We start from the raw sequence: 16,310 nt of genomic DNA, 5'->3' as shown, positions 1-16,310 counted from the left end.
CTTCTGTAAACAGCTGTGTTCTGCACCATCTGCTTCCGTAGGAAGGAGAGTGCTTGGATTTAACTGACCACACCTTTCAACTGTAATGTGTGACTGTGAAAGTAAAATGCCTACATATGAGAGCTGTCTGGCATGAGTCAAAAAAGACAAATTTGCTTGTAGCAAAATGGAAGTTACAGCATGTGGAACTTTAACAATCAGTGTGTGTCCTAAAACAATGTCAGCCGATATTTTAACTGCCTCAGCTGCAGCGGAACAGGATTGTACACAACTCGGCAAACCTGACGCGACTGAGTCTAATTTGCAGGAATAGAATGCGAGTGGGCGTTGTTTTTCCCCGAAAGCTTGCGTTAAGACTGCCTTCATGTAACCGGAACCTCCATCGACATACAAACAAAAAGATTTGTCATAGTCAGGCAAAGCTAAAACTGTGCTTGTTTGCAGGGCAAGTTTTAAGTCAATAAATGCTTTATCTGCCTCTGGTGTCCATTCTATTTCATCTTTCAGAGCTAAGTGTTTGCCATAGATCAGGTTTTGCAAAGGTTGGGCCAGCAGTGCATATTCAGGTATCCAACATCTGCAGAAGTTGCAGAGACCTAAATAACTCATCATTTGTTGTTTGGTGACAGGTTTAGGAGCGTTTTGTACAGCTACTTTTCTGCTGTCTAACAGCTGTCTGCCTTGTCCTGTCAGTCTGTGGCCAAGGTACGTCACTTCTTGGCTCCACAATTGCAATTTATGCTGTGAGACTTTATGGCCTTGCTCTGCTAGATGTTGCAAAACTGGCAGTGTGTTTGCTTTGCAATCCGTCTGTGTGTAGCCTGTAATCAAAATATCATCAACGTATAGCAGGAATTTACCTGGGGCAGGAAGCGTGCAAAATGACATGGATTTTCTCAGAGCTTTTGCATAAAGAGTGGGGCTATTCTGGAATCCCTGAGGCAACCTTGTATAGGTATACTTCTGGTTGTCAAAAGTGAATCCAAATAGCTTTTGTGAGTCAAAGTGTAGTGGTACGGAAAAGAAAGCATTGGATAGGTCTATTACAGAAAACCACTGTTCCTTTGGTGTTACTTGATTTAAAATGGTGTGTGGATTTGCCACCACAGGTGGGATTTGTTCTGTTATGTCATTTATTGCTCTAAGGTCATGTACTAGTCGATATTTCCCCGTCTTTGCTTTTTTCACTGGGAAAATCGGAGTATTACAGGTTGCTTCAGTTGTTTTTACTAAAATGCCTGCTTTTTCCATATCTGCAATTACTGGCCTGATCCCTGTTTTTGCTTCTGTGCTTAAGGGATATTGTGGTTTAACTGGCCTGTAAGTTGTGGTAGTTTTTACTACAACAGGATCTGCTCCTTTTATCAAACCTACATCTGCAGATCCTGTGGACCACAGTGTAGTGGGTAGCTCTTTCAGTTCTGGAAATAACTCTAAAGAGAGTGTGTGTCAGTCCTCACTTTCTACTGCATGTAGACTGGCGTTGTCTGTCATGTGAGTTGATGGGAGTGTGGTAAGGACCCATCCTAATGTGTCAGGACACAAAAAGAAAAATGCTGCTACTGAAACTGAGCTCACAGACAGCTGCAAGTGTTGACCTTTAATAGCATTCAGCCTCTGTTCTAAAAACAAATAAATAAAAATAAAAGAAAAATGTGTAACATGCTCATCAACTTAGCAGTGTCCACATATTTAATTCAGCTTCACACTCCTGTAGCCCTAGCTGTTGTCTACAAGGTTTGGCTTATGAGCTCCTATTATAGATGTGCTCTATATCTCAGTAATTTTTTATCTAAGATAAATGACAGGTTATCAAGCAGATCAAGTGTCTCTATGCACTTAATTAGTTTAGATAGTTTCTTTATTTTCTTCATCTCATATGTCATTATACTGACTTTGAGCAAACCTTAAGCTTGATGCAGACTACTTCATAACAATTATCCACCTCACATCACAACTGACCAAGGTGCCACTTATGATTAATATTATATTTTTATTAATATTATCATATTTTTCTTTCTATATAATAACAACAGTATATTACAACATTTTATCAGTGTAAATCACTATACTACTACTGAGCCAATTTAATAGTTAGGATCATCTTACTCAGCAAACAGATGATTTAGAATTCATCCAATCTGTACAATCTTACTCACCTGACTGTTTGTTAACTGTAAATCTCTGACAACAGCGGTCACAGGGACCAAACACAATCACCTCTGTTTTCTGACAACCAAACATATAAGCTTCTGTGTTTGAGCCAGAGACTGCACTTGTGGGTGAACAATACAAACATTTTATATTTCTTATATCAGTAATGTAACTTGCAACAAAACGTTCTGGGAAGCTTAAACTTAGTTTCAGCATAATTAAATCTGAAACTTTGTTTTATTGAAAAGGTTAATAAAGTTTGAAATTGTATCACAAATAAAATAAATTATTAAATAACACCGGCTACAATATTGGTGACATATGTGTGTTGTTCAACAGAACTTTTTCCCAGGCTTTTGTTTATATGCTCAGTCGAAAACCACTTTAACATAATTTTCAGCATAATTACTATTTTTTGTGACTATTCAGTACTTGAGTATAATTTATTGAATTATTTAGTAATAAATATGAAGTAAAAAGTTTTGATCACAAATGGGATTTTTCCAAAACTAAGCTTGCTTAATAGTTCTGAACTGTTACTGTAAAGTTTATAATAAAGTCATAATAACCTGATATTTAGAATCTCCATATATCATTTCCTTTATGCTTATATGTTGTCAAACAATGGCAGTAAGAAACATAGTGTTAAAATAGCTCTATATAGCATTATCTAATCTTGAGAAGAGGTCAAAGGTCAGTTATGGGGTCTTGCTATATGCTATGAGACAAACATAGCACAGTTGTAAGTATCATAGTTTCTAGGCTCTAAGGCTTTGTCAGTTTAATAGTGAGCTTTACAAGATTGATTTTCGTGCTAAAAGCTGGCACAGAACTAAGTTCGCTTATGACCACTAGAGCTGGAAACAACCTCAAGCAATCCTAATAAGGCTAATCAGCACGGCTAGCATTGTTAAATGTTGTCATTGCTAACATATAGCTAGTTTAACAGCATAGTGAGTAGCGAGAACGCTAAGTTATTGTTAGCTTTTAAAAGAAAAATGTTGGCAACCGTAACCATGGCCTGCGGAGGGTATATAAATGCTGCACAAGGTTCCATTCGTCCCTTTACACTTGCTATTGGACTTGTTTTGACCTGCTCCAACCTCAGCCTGTGGAAAGTTAAGTTTTCGGAAAATATTTCACTGAAAGCGGATTTGACTTGCTCGCCACAACAAGTACTTCATCTTTGGATTGTTTGTACTTGTTTTTCATACAGCAAAGCCTGAAGATGGCTCGTCGTGGACTCGACAGCCCCCTGGACTTCGCTGCAGGTACTTTTAACATTTCTTCAGTTATTTTAAGAGCTACTAAATGACTGTAATAATTTAATAAGTTCCAGTGTGAATATCAAGTTTTAATGTTATCAAAATATGCTTATTCCAAGATTTTTCCCCGTAAAATGTTTGTATGCTTTAAATTTTCCGGGAGAGGTGTAGAAATTATTAAGGACTGGTGTATGAATTTGAAAAAAAAGGTGTTACTTTGATTTGAAGGCTTCAAATTTGACACTTTTTTAATGATTTGGTTAAAAATAGCTTAACGGACTACAATTTGTAAAATGCCCCAAAATCAGTCTCCGTGGTAACAGCATCTTCAGCGTGTCATGACGTCAGAACACACAGGTGTAAACACACCAGATCCCGGTCCCCTCCTAACATCCTGTTCTTCTTGGATCAAAGGCTTTATTGAAATAAACTATAATTTTTCCCCTGCTACAAAACATGATAATAAAAAATAACAAAAATAAATGAATATAAAAAAAGAATATGAAAACAGTAATCATAGTACAGTAGTAATAATGGTATCCTTATGTTATGCTACTACTATATCTTATTATATAGCAGTTAATGATGTGAACTTAGTTGACTTAGCTGTTTTTTGCTTGCATGAACAAGTAGAAGTGTCATTCAGTCTGACATAAATGTAGCCTAAAATGCTTTTCTCTCATCGTCTGCTCAAACTAACAGATGTAGCTCTGTTCCTTTAGCACTTGATGTTTATTACATTCTTAATGTTATTTTAAACTTGTTTCCTCACAGGTCGTCTCGACTACGTGGTTGAGCATCCCACAGAAGAAGGCCTTCCTGAAGTCATCAGGATCCTGGATGACACTGATACCCAGCATGTCAGTGAAGGTGAGTATGGTGAGTATATCCTTCTCTCATCCTCACCCTCTTCTCATGAAGCACAGGATCCTGATGACAGCGAAGAGGAAGGTGAGTACCCTCCCTACCTACCTGAGGACGTTGAAGAGGTGAGTGAAGACACTGACAATTCATCTGACTGGAACGACTCAGAAGAGTGGGCCGAGTGGCCTAGTGACGACTCGGGGTATGACACCATGGATGAGAGAGCTGATTCCCCTCTCATCCAGGAGCTCCCTCCAGAGCCGTTTTGGCACGATTGGCGACATCCTATTGCTCCAGGTGCTGCCCCATTCGTCATACCACCTTTCGGCCAGGCCAACGTCCCACTCTTCCCGGTTGGTGATCCGTCAGCTTCTCCTCCTTCCTCTGCCCCTCCCTCAGCTGCTTCCTCTCCTGCTCCCTTAGCTGCTTCCTCCCCTGCTCCCTCAGCTCCTTCCTCTCCTGCTCCCTCAGCACCTTCCTCTCCTGCTCCCTCAGCTCCTTCCTCTGCTGCTCCTTCTTCCGCTACTCTCTCAACTTCTCCTTCAACCTCAGCTCTTACCTCCTCAGCAAAGAGAAGCAGAGAAGACATCTGCACTGATGAGGTAAGTGCAAAGAGGTGCAAGGTAAGTGATGACACGTTCTATGGCCCTTCAACATCCTCGGGTTCTGTTGGTGTCAGACGCTTCTGGGAAAGGCCTTTTAACCTTTCACTTGATGACAGCGACTCTGACTAGATTATGTTAGAACTTGTTTTTAAACTTTAAATGTTTAAGTTGGCCTTTGCAGTGTTTGTAAATGACTAACATTGTTTTTCTCAAGCTCTAGCTCACCATACAGGACAAAGGTAAGTCCGTACTTAATGTCAACACAAATAAGTAGAAAAGGTTTAAAAATGATGTCGTGAACTGACTGTAGTCTCTTGTTTTTACATAAGGTATAGCCTGTGGCTCAGGGATCAGAGGTAAGGTAAAAACACATAACAGAAGAAAAGTAAAGTGAACAACTCTGTGATCTGTGAATTCATGCTTTTCTCTTTGTCTTTTTGTCTTCAGGTGCTTTACACTTGTCCTCTCCCAGCATTCAGCACTTCAGACACTCAACGCCCAGGACGGAGCTAACACAGAGAGATACTCCACCCAGAAGACAGCCTTACCCCAACCCGATGAGAAGGATGGATGACCAAATGACAAACTGGAGAGTGGTGCTGTGTTCCAGCTATGTAAGTTATCACCTCACATTGGCTACAAACTGTCTTGAAGACTAAATCCTTCCAATAGCTGGTGTAAATCATCGTCCTACAGTACTGTAGGTTTAAGTTTATTTATAGTTATTGTGTGTATATGTTGAGTTTAAAATTGCATTTTAACAACATGCTGCAGCTACCAACAATGGAAATGCTGTTTTGTGTTAAAATGACGTCTTTCTCGTGTTATTGCTTTGCAGGGCAGCTGAGAGTGGACAGAGCTGCACAGAGGACCAAAGATCCACTCTCAGCACTTCATACCTGACTGGCCACAGCACCACCCCTCTTCACCCAGGGTGAGGAGGGCCCTGACCCCACCTGCACAGAGGGAGTTGTGAACATACACTTCTGTGTCGGTGGGTTTAGGAGCCTCCTCACACTCACACGGATGAAGACTGTCACTGGAAGATGTTTCCATTGCATCAGCAGGACGTAAGCATTTGTATAATATTACAGTTTGTGATGTTTTATACATGTTTTTATTGCTTCACTTCAAACTAGGAGATATAAAATAAACCAGTTTTCATAATATTTTCTGTGTATTTAGTTGTTTTCTTAATAAGTTATTTGGAACATCATTGCAACCTGTCAGCTTTTTATTGGGGATTTATAAAGTTGCTGGTGGCTCAAGTGTGTACAGTGGGGTGTTGTTTTTGTCACATGGTAAAAGTGACCTCATAGGGAGCGAAAAGAACAACTGAACAATTTGGGGATTCACAGACTTTGGTAATCATTAAAAGATGAAGAAAAATAGTTTTGTGTGATCAGTTTTAAGTAGTGAGCAGCAATTTAATCAAATGCTGGGATGAAATGGGACAAAAGGGTCATGTGACAGCCACATTAGTTCCCTTCCCTCGTTTAACAATGTGTAAGCAGACTGCTTTAACCTGCAATTTACTGCATGTTATTAGGCTGCATGGTACAACCACAGTCTGCTAACCACCTGTGGTGAGCGAAGGTTTTGAGGCATTGTTCGAACTACTGATGAAGCTTTATCAATGCTTGTTAAGTTTCCCAACCACATTTCATCCCGATGGTCCAAGGCTTACATCTTTATGCTCACAAACGTGCTTCTGTAATTAATCAGTAACAAATGTGTTACTTTAAGTTACAGTGTGAGGGGCATTGATGAACATAAATTAGATTTAACTGGATTATGTGTTTAGGGCAAGAGACAAAGACCTTCATCTGTAAGAGGCTTTTCTTAAATGTCTGATCACAATGTTTGTGTTTGTCTGCAGCATCACTGCAGCAGAGAGGGTATAACACAAGGCCACAGTCATGTGGTATTCTGTCCTGCTATTAAGTGAATAAAATACTGAAAATTAAATCTAGACACTAAATACAGTCACTGGCCACTTCATTAGTTACACCTTGCCAGTACTGTTTTGGGCCTTCTTTCACCTTCAGAACTGCCTTAATTCTTTGTGGCGCAGATTCAACAAAGACCTGGAAACATTCCTCACAGACTTAGTTTCATATTGACATGATAGCATCACACAGTTGCTTCAGATTTGTCGGCTGTGCATCCATGTTGCAAATCTCCTGATCCACCACATGCCAAAGATAATCTGCAGGTTTGACATCCGTTATAAGATGAGTATACTGTGGTCATAAAACGATGGACATGGTCAGCAGCACAGCTCAGGGAGGTGAACTCCAAAACACGTAAAAACACGTACTAACACCGAAGCACGTACAAACTCCAAAACACGCAAAAACTCCAAAACACGTACAAACCCAAAACACGTACAAAAGACAACAGAAGTGCTAAAGGATGCTAGGGGCAGTGTTGAACTTTTGTTACCTAGTGGCTACACAAGCCAGCAAGTACCAACGACCGTATTTGGTGTGTGGTAATAACAGGTAAATGAACATTTTTTTAATTTTTTTTTTATTTGACTATATACGAATTCTTGTGTATAAATACACAAACAATACACATATGCTTTCAATTGTGTAATTTAAGTGATCTAGGTAGCATTGTTTTGGAAGAGTTTGTACGTGTTTTGTCTCTAGGGGCCACCGCATATATTTATATATAAACATTTATAAATAAAACCATTTTTTTTTACATTAGTAATTCCTTTTGTGCATAATTTTATATTATCGTTAATAACAAATTAATTAAAGCAACAAAACAACCTGAAGAGCCGGTTCAGAGCCGAAAGAGCCGGCTCTTTTTAGTGAGCTGAACCGAAAGAGCTGGTTCTCTAAAAAGAGCCGGGAATCCCATCACTACTGGACACCACCTGCATGAGGTGTTTTAGGCATGTCCTGGAGGTAGGAGGCCCCAGGGCAAACTGAGGGCTTGGTGGAGAGATTACATTTCACAGTTGGCTTGGAAATAATTCAGTTTTCCCCCAGATGAGCTGGAAGCAGTGACTGGCAAAAGGGAGGTCTAAGTTTCTCTCCTTAGATTGACCAAACCCATGACCTTGAACTTGGATATATAGGACAGGGAGGATAAATAAAAGGATGTTACATTAAACCAGTGGTTCCCAAACTTTTTTTTTTTTTTTTGCTAGGCCCCTGTTTGTTTTACAAGAAATTCTTCGCAGCCCCCCGGCACAAACACACCCTCAAACCACACACAACCATTTATTGTTTTCAAACTCCACTGCAGTTTCTTTTACACCTCAAACCTTTAGAAAACCAAAAGCAAACAAATAAAAGTAAACTACAATAAATTACAAGTTGCAACAAAATAAACTAATACCATCTTTATTTTAAGCGTAGTTGTTTCTTTCCCCCTTTGTAAGAATAATTTTTCAAAACATGCCTCTCTGTGCAAAGTGGGTTTAAAAACATAAAACGTGATTTGGACAGGGGAAATGGGTTTTGGTTTAGACACAAATACATATGATTTAAAAAAATCTTCTTGTGATCGCACATACTTCTTTTTGTGCCTCTAAAACATCCTTGTTTGTCTTACCGGCGGCTCACTGCCAGGGTTTCTAAAAATGGCGTTCTGAGGAAGCTCATCCAGAAGTTTGAGGAAGCAAAGAAACGGTAAGTTGAGAGTAAAGTCGGGCGTCACATTAGGGCTGGGCGATATGGCCTAAAATCCATATTGCGGTATAATTTGAAGCACGTGCGGTAACGATATATATCGTGAAATATTCTTTTCTTCTGTATAACATATTTTCCACACTATATGGCACACTTAATTAATTTTCTCAAAAATCGAAAGTGTGCCTATGTATGAATTCTGGTTGTGCTTACTGACCTCGAACCGATTTTGGCGTGCAGAAATCTGTTGAAAAATGTTTTAGTACAACTTTGGTAAGCTGCACTGCTTGATGGATTGTCAGAGCATTACGGCTGCCGTAGTGAGGAGCTTCACGGAGTAATCTGGGTCCAAAACTCCGTGGGCTTCAGCTCCCAAAGTCAAACGAACACTGAGAGTTAAAAACGGTCTAAATTCTTTCATCTTTAATAAAATCATCAACCTTGCTGCTTTACCAGGTGTAACAATTAAGTTTAACATCCATGCATCAATGAAAACAGAATTTATTAAATTTAACGGAGTTACAAGTTAACAGGAAGTTAGCTTGCTAGTTTCCACCTAAACATTTCATACCATGTTCTGACTGAGAGATTTTTTAAACTAATTAAAACGTACAGCTCTGCTACCACTTCCAACATAAATGAAGACAGAAAACTAAACAGCAGTGGCTTTTGCAGGGTTACTGAAGTTGGACTACCTGGTATATAATGTTGTGCTACGTGATTGCTAGCGACACAGCTCTGTTAGCATAACATTAGCACAGTGAAGCTGGAGGATGAACGCCAGCTTCACTTTTTTCCACTTGATAAAAGTTAACGTGAGGGATTCTGGTGGTTAGGGACAAATGCAATCGCATAGCGATGACCTCTGCTCCTGTTTTGGGTTTTTATATTTTGCTTTATTCGTCTTGTGATTTGTATTTAAACAGTCGTTTTTGGTCATCTTGTTTCTTCAATTTCTGCATTAATACTTCAGTTCCCATTTTATGGCTTCCTCTTAATTTTGCTTTTGTTACTTTTCCAATCAGCGTAAATGAGGAGGAATGGTGAGTCCTTGCACTGCTTTGCTTGTTTTCATTTGACTGAACTAACTTCATTAGTTATTTGATATTGTATTTTGCACTATCCTACTGTATATTACTGTAATAGTAGTATTCTTATTGTATATATGGTATATCTTATTCCTCTGTTCCTCTGTCTCTCTTGCTGCATTGAGTATGTGTATGACTAAAGAATTTCCCTCGGGATAAATAAAGTTCTTCTTATCTTATCCTTAAGATTTGTACAACAAAGTATTTTCAGTTTTAAGCTGGAAGAATGGGGTTTTGCACAGCTTATCATGTTAATGCAAGGAAAAAAGGGCACGTAGCGCATCGGTGATGTGTTCACTAATATAGAACTAAAATGTGTGTTAGCTTAAAATGAGCAAATCCTTTGTCACAAAGTTGTATATGAATACTGCTCATTGTATAAATTCAGTCATTTTAAAGTCTATCAAAAACATGTTTCTGTGCTTGGAAAGTCAAATCCTGACAATATTAATGAGACGTTTCTAAAATTCTTTTACACAGATGGTCTGAATTTGTGAAGCGAGTGGTATCGCTCTCCGTCCCCGGCATTTATCGAAGTCGGCTCCTCGTTGTTTTTTCTAAGCCACGATTAGGCTCATTGAGAGCAGGCATGTGCATGCAGACAGTGTTTGTTTTTACATCTGGTGGGTAACGTCCCTCCCTATATTTTTGGAACAGTACCTCTGAAGCTTGATTTAGATTTCTGCAGGAAATTTACGTTCTAACTTCAGATGTAACACCTCTTAACACTAAACCGGTCCATTCCACGCTAGTGATGTGCGATACCACTGATTTCCTTTCCGATCCGATACCAAGTAATATTCAGGGTGGTATCGACGATACTGATCCGATACCGATACTTTATACAAAAACGTATTTTATTTATTGTATCTCAAATTATAGCGTCATAATAATTTACAGGACATCACATCAGATTACTTGTTCTTATCACTTAATAATGCAGAGTTCATCATATAGAAATAAAAAAAACTGAAGTTGTGCGCTATTTGAACACCTTGCCTGCCTGCAGCACTAAAGGACTCCATGAGAGACGTCTGTCTCGCCCTAGCAGCACCTGTCCCTCTCATCCTCTTCAGTTCGTCTCAACATACACTCCTCATATTCTGTGATATGATTTACTCTGAGGTGTTTGACAAGGTTAGTGATGTTGCCACAACCATACATGCCAACCCTCCCGATTTTTCCGGGAGAATCCCGGAGCCACCATTCTCCCGAATTTCTACCTGGACAACAAAATTGAAAAACCATATTGCAGCCAATTCCAGTTTCCAACAATGGAGGCAGCTACTTAATTTTATTATTACTCTTATTTCTCTTTCTGGGTCGCAAAAAAACAAACAACTTTTAACATGTTTTCAGGTGAGAATGTAGCTGTGTAAACTTCAAATATCTGAGCCGATCGACACATCGTTTTCAAACCCCCGCTGCCTTTCGCTACTCGGGTTAAACATGATATATAAGTCACTTTGATAACTTAAAAATGTTATTGTTTGGCTTTTTCAGTGTTTTATTTGTTCCTGAGTGAATCGGTTTGGCTGAGATTAAAGTTATTAGATTAGATTAAATTTAACTTTATTAATACCTCGGGAGGGTTCCTCTGGGGTTTTCACACAGCTGAATAAACGTCAAACAGAAAACTAATTAAAGAAAGTGTGAGACGGTCGAGAGTTTACGCCAGCGCCCGGTTATATTTTAGATAGCAAGGAGCAGACGGCAGTTTCACTCCACCGAGGGAACTCATGACGTACTACCCGGCTTTCTTTAGACCGCGAAGGGCGGGTCCTCAGGTGGAAGCAGCCTCTGAATTTCGACACCCCTGCTGTTTCCGGGCCGGCTAATAATAACGGTGACATTTAACGTATTTTATCCAATAAATAAACACTGTAAAATGTATTTATCACCCCCCCCCCCAACAGCCCTTTTGAATGTCTCCCTAATTCTGAGGTCTCAAGGTTGGGAAAGTATAGCCACAACACCTCAATGTTGGAGCACTTTTTTGCCACATGTATCGCAAACCACGTCTCAGCTGTTTGTGGAGGAAAAATACGTTCGCACAATTAGGCTCAGCCATTGTTGTGAGTGCGCGCGCCAAGGCGCTGCGAGACATTTATACAGCCGTATTTTGCACATGACTATGAAAGGCGGAAGAGGAAGTAGTTCCTTTGAATGTAGACAATCCGAATGTTATAGTTTCTCTCCACTGTGTTGCTGTTAATGATAAACTACAAATTTACCCTAAATTACTAAAAAATATCGATATTTTAATGTGAGAATCGATTCTAGAACATAAATGACTGGTATCGGAGGAATCGATATTTCAGGATCGATCCGCACATCACTATTCCACTCTGTTGTTTCCAGTTACAGCGTATATTTCCTGTTGAAGCATATTTCAGGCATAAGACAGAAACATTACAAAAATATACACCTGCAGGCCACTCTATTGTCTTTATTTGACTAAATGCACTAAATTACTGCCACAAGCTTTTGAACACATGTACCTAATAAAGTCGCTGGTGAGTGTAAGAGTATCCTCAGTCCCAGCTCGGATACAGATGTGTCTGTGTGTCTTTGTTCCCTGCAGTAGTGCCCTCTCGAGAGGGCACATGCCTGCTCTCAATAAAGCCAAATATTTCAAAATTTCATTTTGAGGCATTTTAAAAATGAATGTGTTTGAGTTTCATTGCTCCAAAGCAATGTTTTCATATAAGCAAGATAACAACCAGTTTGCAACCATGTAAGTACAGTCCTCTATTGTGAACAGACGTGTTGGCAATCTGTCTGCGTTTATAAATTAGACAACAGTTATTTGCAGATCTTCATCAATCTGCCTGAGAGTGATTGCAGTCGGTCTGAGTTGGACTGCAACTGTTTTGAGTCAGGTTGCCTCCAAGGAGGCAGTTTATTATTTTCCTTTCCTAGTTGGAGAGATGGCTGTTGTTTTGTTTTTACTGTAGTGTGCTGGGCCATTAATGGCTCAGGGGCTGCAGCGTATCCGCGCCAACACCTAAGGCCAACGTGGAATCACCGGTCAGACTAACATAAAGAAAAAATCTTAAATTACACATTTGTATTCATTAAGTCACAGACAATGAAAACAAGCAGAAATCAAGATGTAATATTTTTATAATTTTATTGATGTTAAATTAAAGTTCCAGCTTAGTTATGTTGTCAGTGCAAGTCACTTCAATCTGTATAGCACCAAAGGAAACAATGGTGTTTTCAAGGTGCTTCACACTGTAAGGTAACAACTTACAGTATTAAAAAGAAAACCCCAAAAGAACAAATCCCTCTGAGCAAGCACGAGGCGACAGTGGGAAGGAAAAACTCCCTTTTAAGAGGAAGAAACCTTTGACAGAACCAGGCTCAGGGTGGGGTGGCCATCTGCCGCGACCATTCCTGGGGATTTCAAAAATGACTTGATCTGATCTAAATGTAAAACTAGCTAATTTAAAGTGTCCAGTGAGTTTTAGAAAATATTTTGCTGTTGATATCACGATGTCACTATAAAGTGGAAACTTTGTTTCTTCCCATACACCTCCCAAAAAATGCCCGCACCGATGAGAACCACTTAGATATGCAACTTGGTTCTGTGAATATCTTTCTTTTGAAAGTTTTAACAATATCTTCATCAGGTTCTCGGAAGTTTAATTGCCAGAATGTCACAATAACCGCTGCATGCTTCCATCTTTTACAGAGGGATTTGAAAACCCTCTCGCTGAGTTTCTTGAACTTCTCTGGGGGGATTTTGTCGTATTCGGCCCTGATTTCAGTCCATATTTTCATGGTAAGCCGGTTGGAGATAGCTTCAGCACTTTCAATACTGAAGACTGTCTCTGAATTTTTTGCAACCTGGGAAATCAGTCCTTTCACAAAGATTTCCACTGAAAATCTGCATCTTTCTTTCTTTTCATATGATTCCAGTCTGTCGATAACTGTTACTGCCAACAGGTGTTCTTGGAATACTGAAGTAGTTATGATATTAAATATTGGTTGTTCCATTAAATTCATTGAATCCTCCCCACTCCTCCCCATTTCCAATGATATTAGTGACCAATTATGTAATTTGTCACAAATATCAGTGAAAATGACATTAGCAATGCAGTCAAAATAATTCTGCACTTTTTGGTCTAAATGCAAATCCATCCCCTTGAATTTGTCCAAGAGTAGATCCAACAAACGTTTTTAGTGAGAATGAGGGCACTTTAAAAGTTTACCAAGCTTTGAAAGCACAGCCTGAATTAATGTCTCTAACCATCTTTCAAAGTCTAAGGTTTTTTCAGGTGGCTCACAGTCTACAGAAGATCTGTGATTCTGTATCTTTTTATATGACTCCGTTTGACTTATGTTTGTTAACGGTGGGATGCTGGCTTCATGTTCAACACAGGATTTCTGCTGCTGGGGATCTGGAATTGCATTGTTTTCTGCTTTTGCAGCACTGTGTTGGTCAGCATTTTGACAGCTTTCTTCTGTGTTAGCTATTTTATCAGAATCGTCCAAAAATTTCACAGATGGCAATAACATTTTGCCAGTAGTGGTGTGGACAGAACAGTTTTCATGTACAGGGGAGTTCTGGGAAGACCTCAGTGGTGATACTGCTACTGACTGTTCACACAGGTCCATTACGTCCTCTACAAAACCTACAAGCCGCTTAGCGGTGAAGCAATCCGGATAGCCTGAGGTAAGCTCTTCCCACTGCTTGTTCGAAAAACTACTGAACAAGTTATTCAAGAGGGATACCAAAGCATGTACTGTAGAATTATCCCCATTGGTCTGAACTGTTTCATCATTTGTCATTGTGTTACAGTTTGAGCTTGCCATTTCACTTTTTTGTTTTTTATGTCTAAAATGTTGTTTTGTGTTAAACTCCGTGTTTGAACGTTTAAAGCGCTGCTGTCCCGCTGTGTGAATGCGTTTCAACTGAACAGCCAGGTCTATATATAAGGTCAGTTTAAGGTGACGTTACAAAGAAACGTCACCAGTCAAAGGACTGGCCCGCCCCGTCATAACGAAAGGGGCGGGACAAATCTGTTGCAACTGAAAAAAAGGCACACCGCGCTGAATGCTACATCCGGCCTGCGACGGTACACCGCCTCCGGGCACCACCGTTTAAACATGAAGTGTGGATGTTAGAAGATAATATGGTGAGCTACTGGAAAATTACTCACGTTTTTGTTCTTGAGAGTGAGCGATAATAAGCGACATTTTATTGAGAAATTACAGTAGTCTGTCTGTTTCTCTTCATAGCTCTTTTCAAAACACGGTTACCTTTGGTTTGTTTGGCTCGCAGCTTAAAACGTAGTTTTGTGGAGGTAAACACAGACGACACGAGAGCTCTCGATAAACACTGCTCATTTATTACTCATCACCACAGAACTGAACACTTTCCCTCCAAAACACAGCAACAACACTTCCTGAGAACTGGGTGTGAGTGGAGCCCTCCAGTGGTCCACCACAGTTTCAGTGTTTTTTCGCCTTCTGTGATTAATTCTGGTTTGCCTGCTTTATGGAGCTCAAACCAAGGCAAAATTGAAGTATCAGTATTTAAATGTAAATAGACTCAAACTAGGAGTGGATCAAAGGGGGTCCTTTCAGGTGCCAAATCTCCACTGCTAACATTTTATGCATGTTTAGCTTAATTGTAGAAAAGGTGCTTGTAATAATGTTTGGGTGAATAGGTGAATGAGGCATGTTGTATAAAGCGCTTTTTAATGCACGAGCAAAATACAAAAACCCTATATAAAAAGCAGTCAGTTTACCATTTATGTATTTGTTCCATTGAACGCTTCTGTGAACATCACTTTGATACTTGTTCAAATAAAAAATTTGAATCGATTAGTTGTTTTCTCAACATTTATTAATCGACTATATGCAGAAAACTGTGACACTGTGGAACCCTTATTGCCGTTGTTGCCCTGAGGCAACAGACCAATTTCAATAGCATCAATAGAGGGTTAAAATAATTTAAGGAAAAATGAATTCAAATGATTTTCTGTAACTACAAAAATGACCTAAATAAGACAGAAGTACACATTCATTTTTATCGTTTTGTCAACAACAGGGCGCATGAGGTTTGTTCAATATTTGTTGTGTCTACAAGGCTCAGGCGCCCCCATGAAGTGTCTTATTTGTATAGTTGAAAGCATTATAAAGGAACGCAAAACTAAATTACATATAATTATAATTCTTGGCACTTTCTGGTGTGTGTGAGTTAGTGTTTCTCTTTTCTGATTTGTGGGTCCAGCATCAAATTCAGAATCCTTCCCATCACACATGAGGTCTTGAATAATCATCTTATTTTAAAGACCTGGTAGTTTGATAGTTTGCTCTCAGACTGTGGGCTTACTTGTGGTTTTTAGGATATTTAGAAGTAGAAGGGGATCATCCTTCTGTGGAACCAGCTCCCAGTTTGAAGTTTCCTTTTTGCCAATGCATATAGCTAGGGCTGAATCAGGTGACCATGAATCCTCCCTTAGTTACCCTGGGACTACCCTGCTGGGGGATTCCCACCATGTGTTTATACACCTCTCTGCATTCAATAATTAGTTCTTGTTCATCTCTGGCTCTCGTCCACAGTGTGTCTTTTGTCCCCTTTTTCGTCTCCTCATCCCCAAAGGGTCGCAGCGGGCCGCCCCTCCCTGACCGTGGTTCTGCCAGAGGGTGCTTCCTGTTAAAAGTGAGTTA

General features: G+C 39.6%; 2 long non-coding RNA genes across 2 annotated transcripts; both read left to right on the top strand.

The window, feature by feature from the left end:
* The first annotated feature begins 4,775 nt into the window (after nucleotides 1-4,775).
* On the top strand, nucleotides 4,776-6,322 carry LOC120720400. The gene is made up of 3 exons (XR_005692919.1): nucleotides 4,776-5,244; nucleotides 5,336-5,502; nucleotides 5,727-6,322. It is a non-coding gene; the product is annotated as an uncharacterized LOC120720400 (long non-coding RNA).
* A 7,077-nt stretch (nucleotides 6,323-13,399) lies between these two features.
* On the top strand, nucleotides 13,400-16,306 carry LOC120720405. The gene is made up of 2 exons (XR_005692927.1): nucleotides 13,400-14,770; nucleotides 16,203-16,306. It is a non-coding gene; the product is annotated as an uncharacterized LOC120720405 (long non-coding RNA).
* The last annotated feature ends 4 nt before the right edge of the window (nucleotides 16,307-16,310 follow it).

This window comes from Simochromis diagramma, unplaced genomic scaffold (assembly GCF_900408965.1).
Source record: "Simochromis diagramma unplaced genomic scaffold, fSimDia1.1 OVJJ01000582.1, whole genome shotgun sequence".
Lineage (NCBI taxonomy): Eukaryota > Metazoa > Chordata > Actinopteri > Cichliformes > Cichlidae > Simochromis > Simochromis diagramma.
The sequence above is the reverse complement of the archived record's forward strand: the minus strand, read 5'-3'. Positions and strand labels throughout refer to the sequence as shown.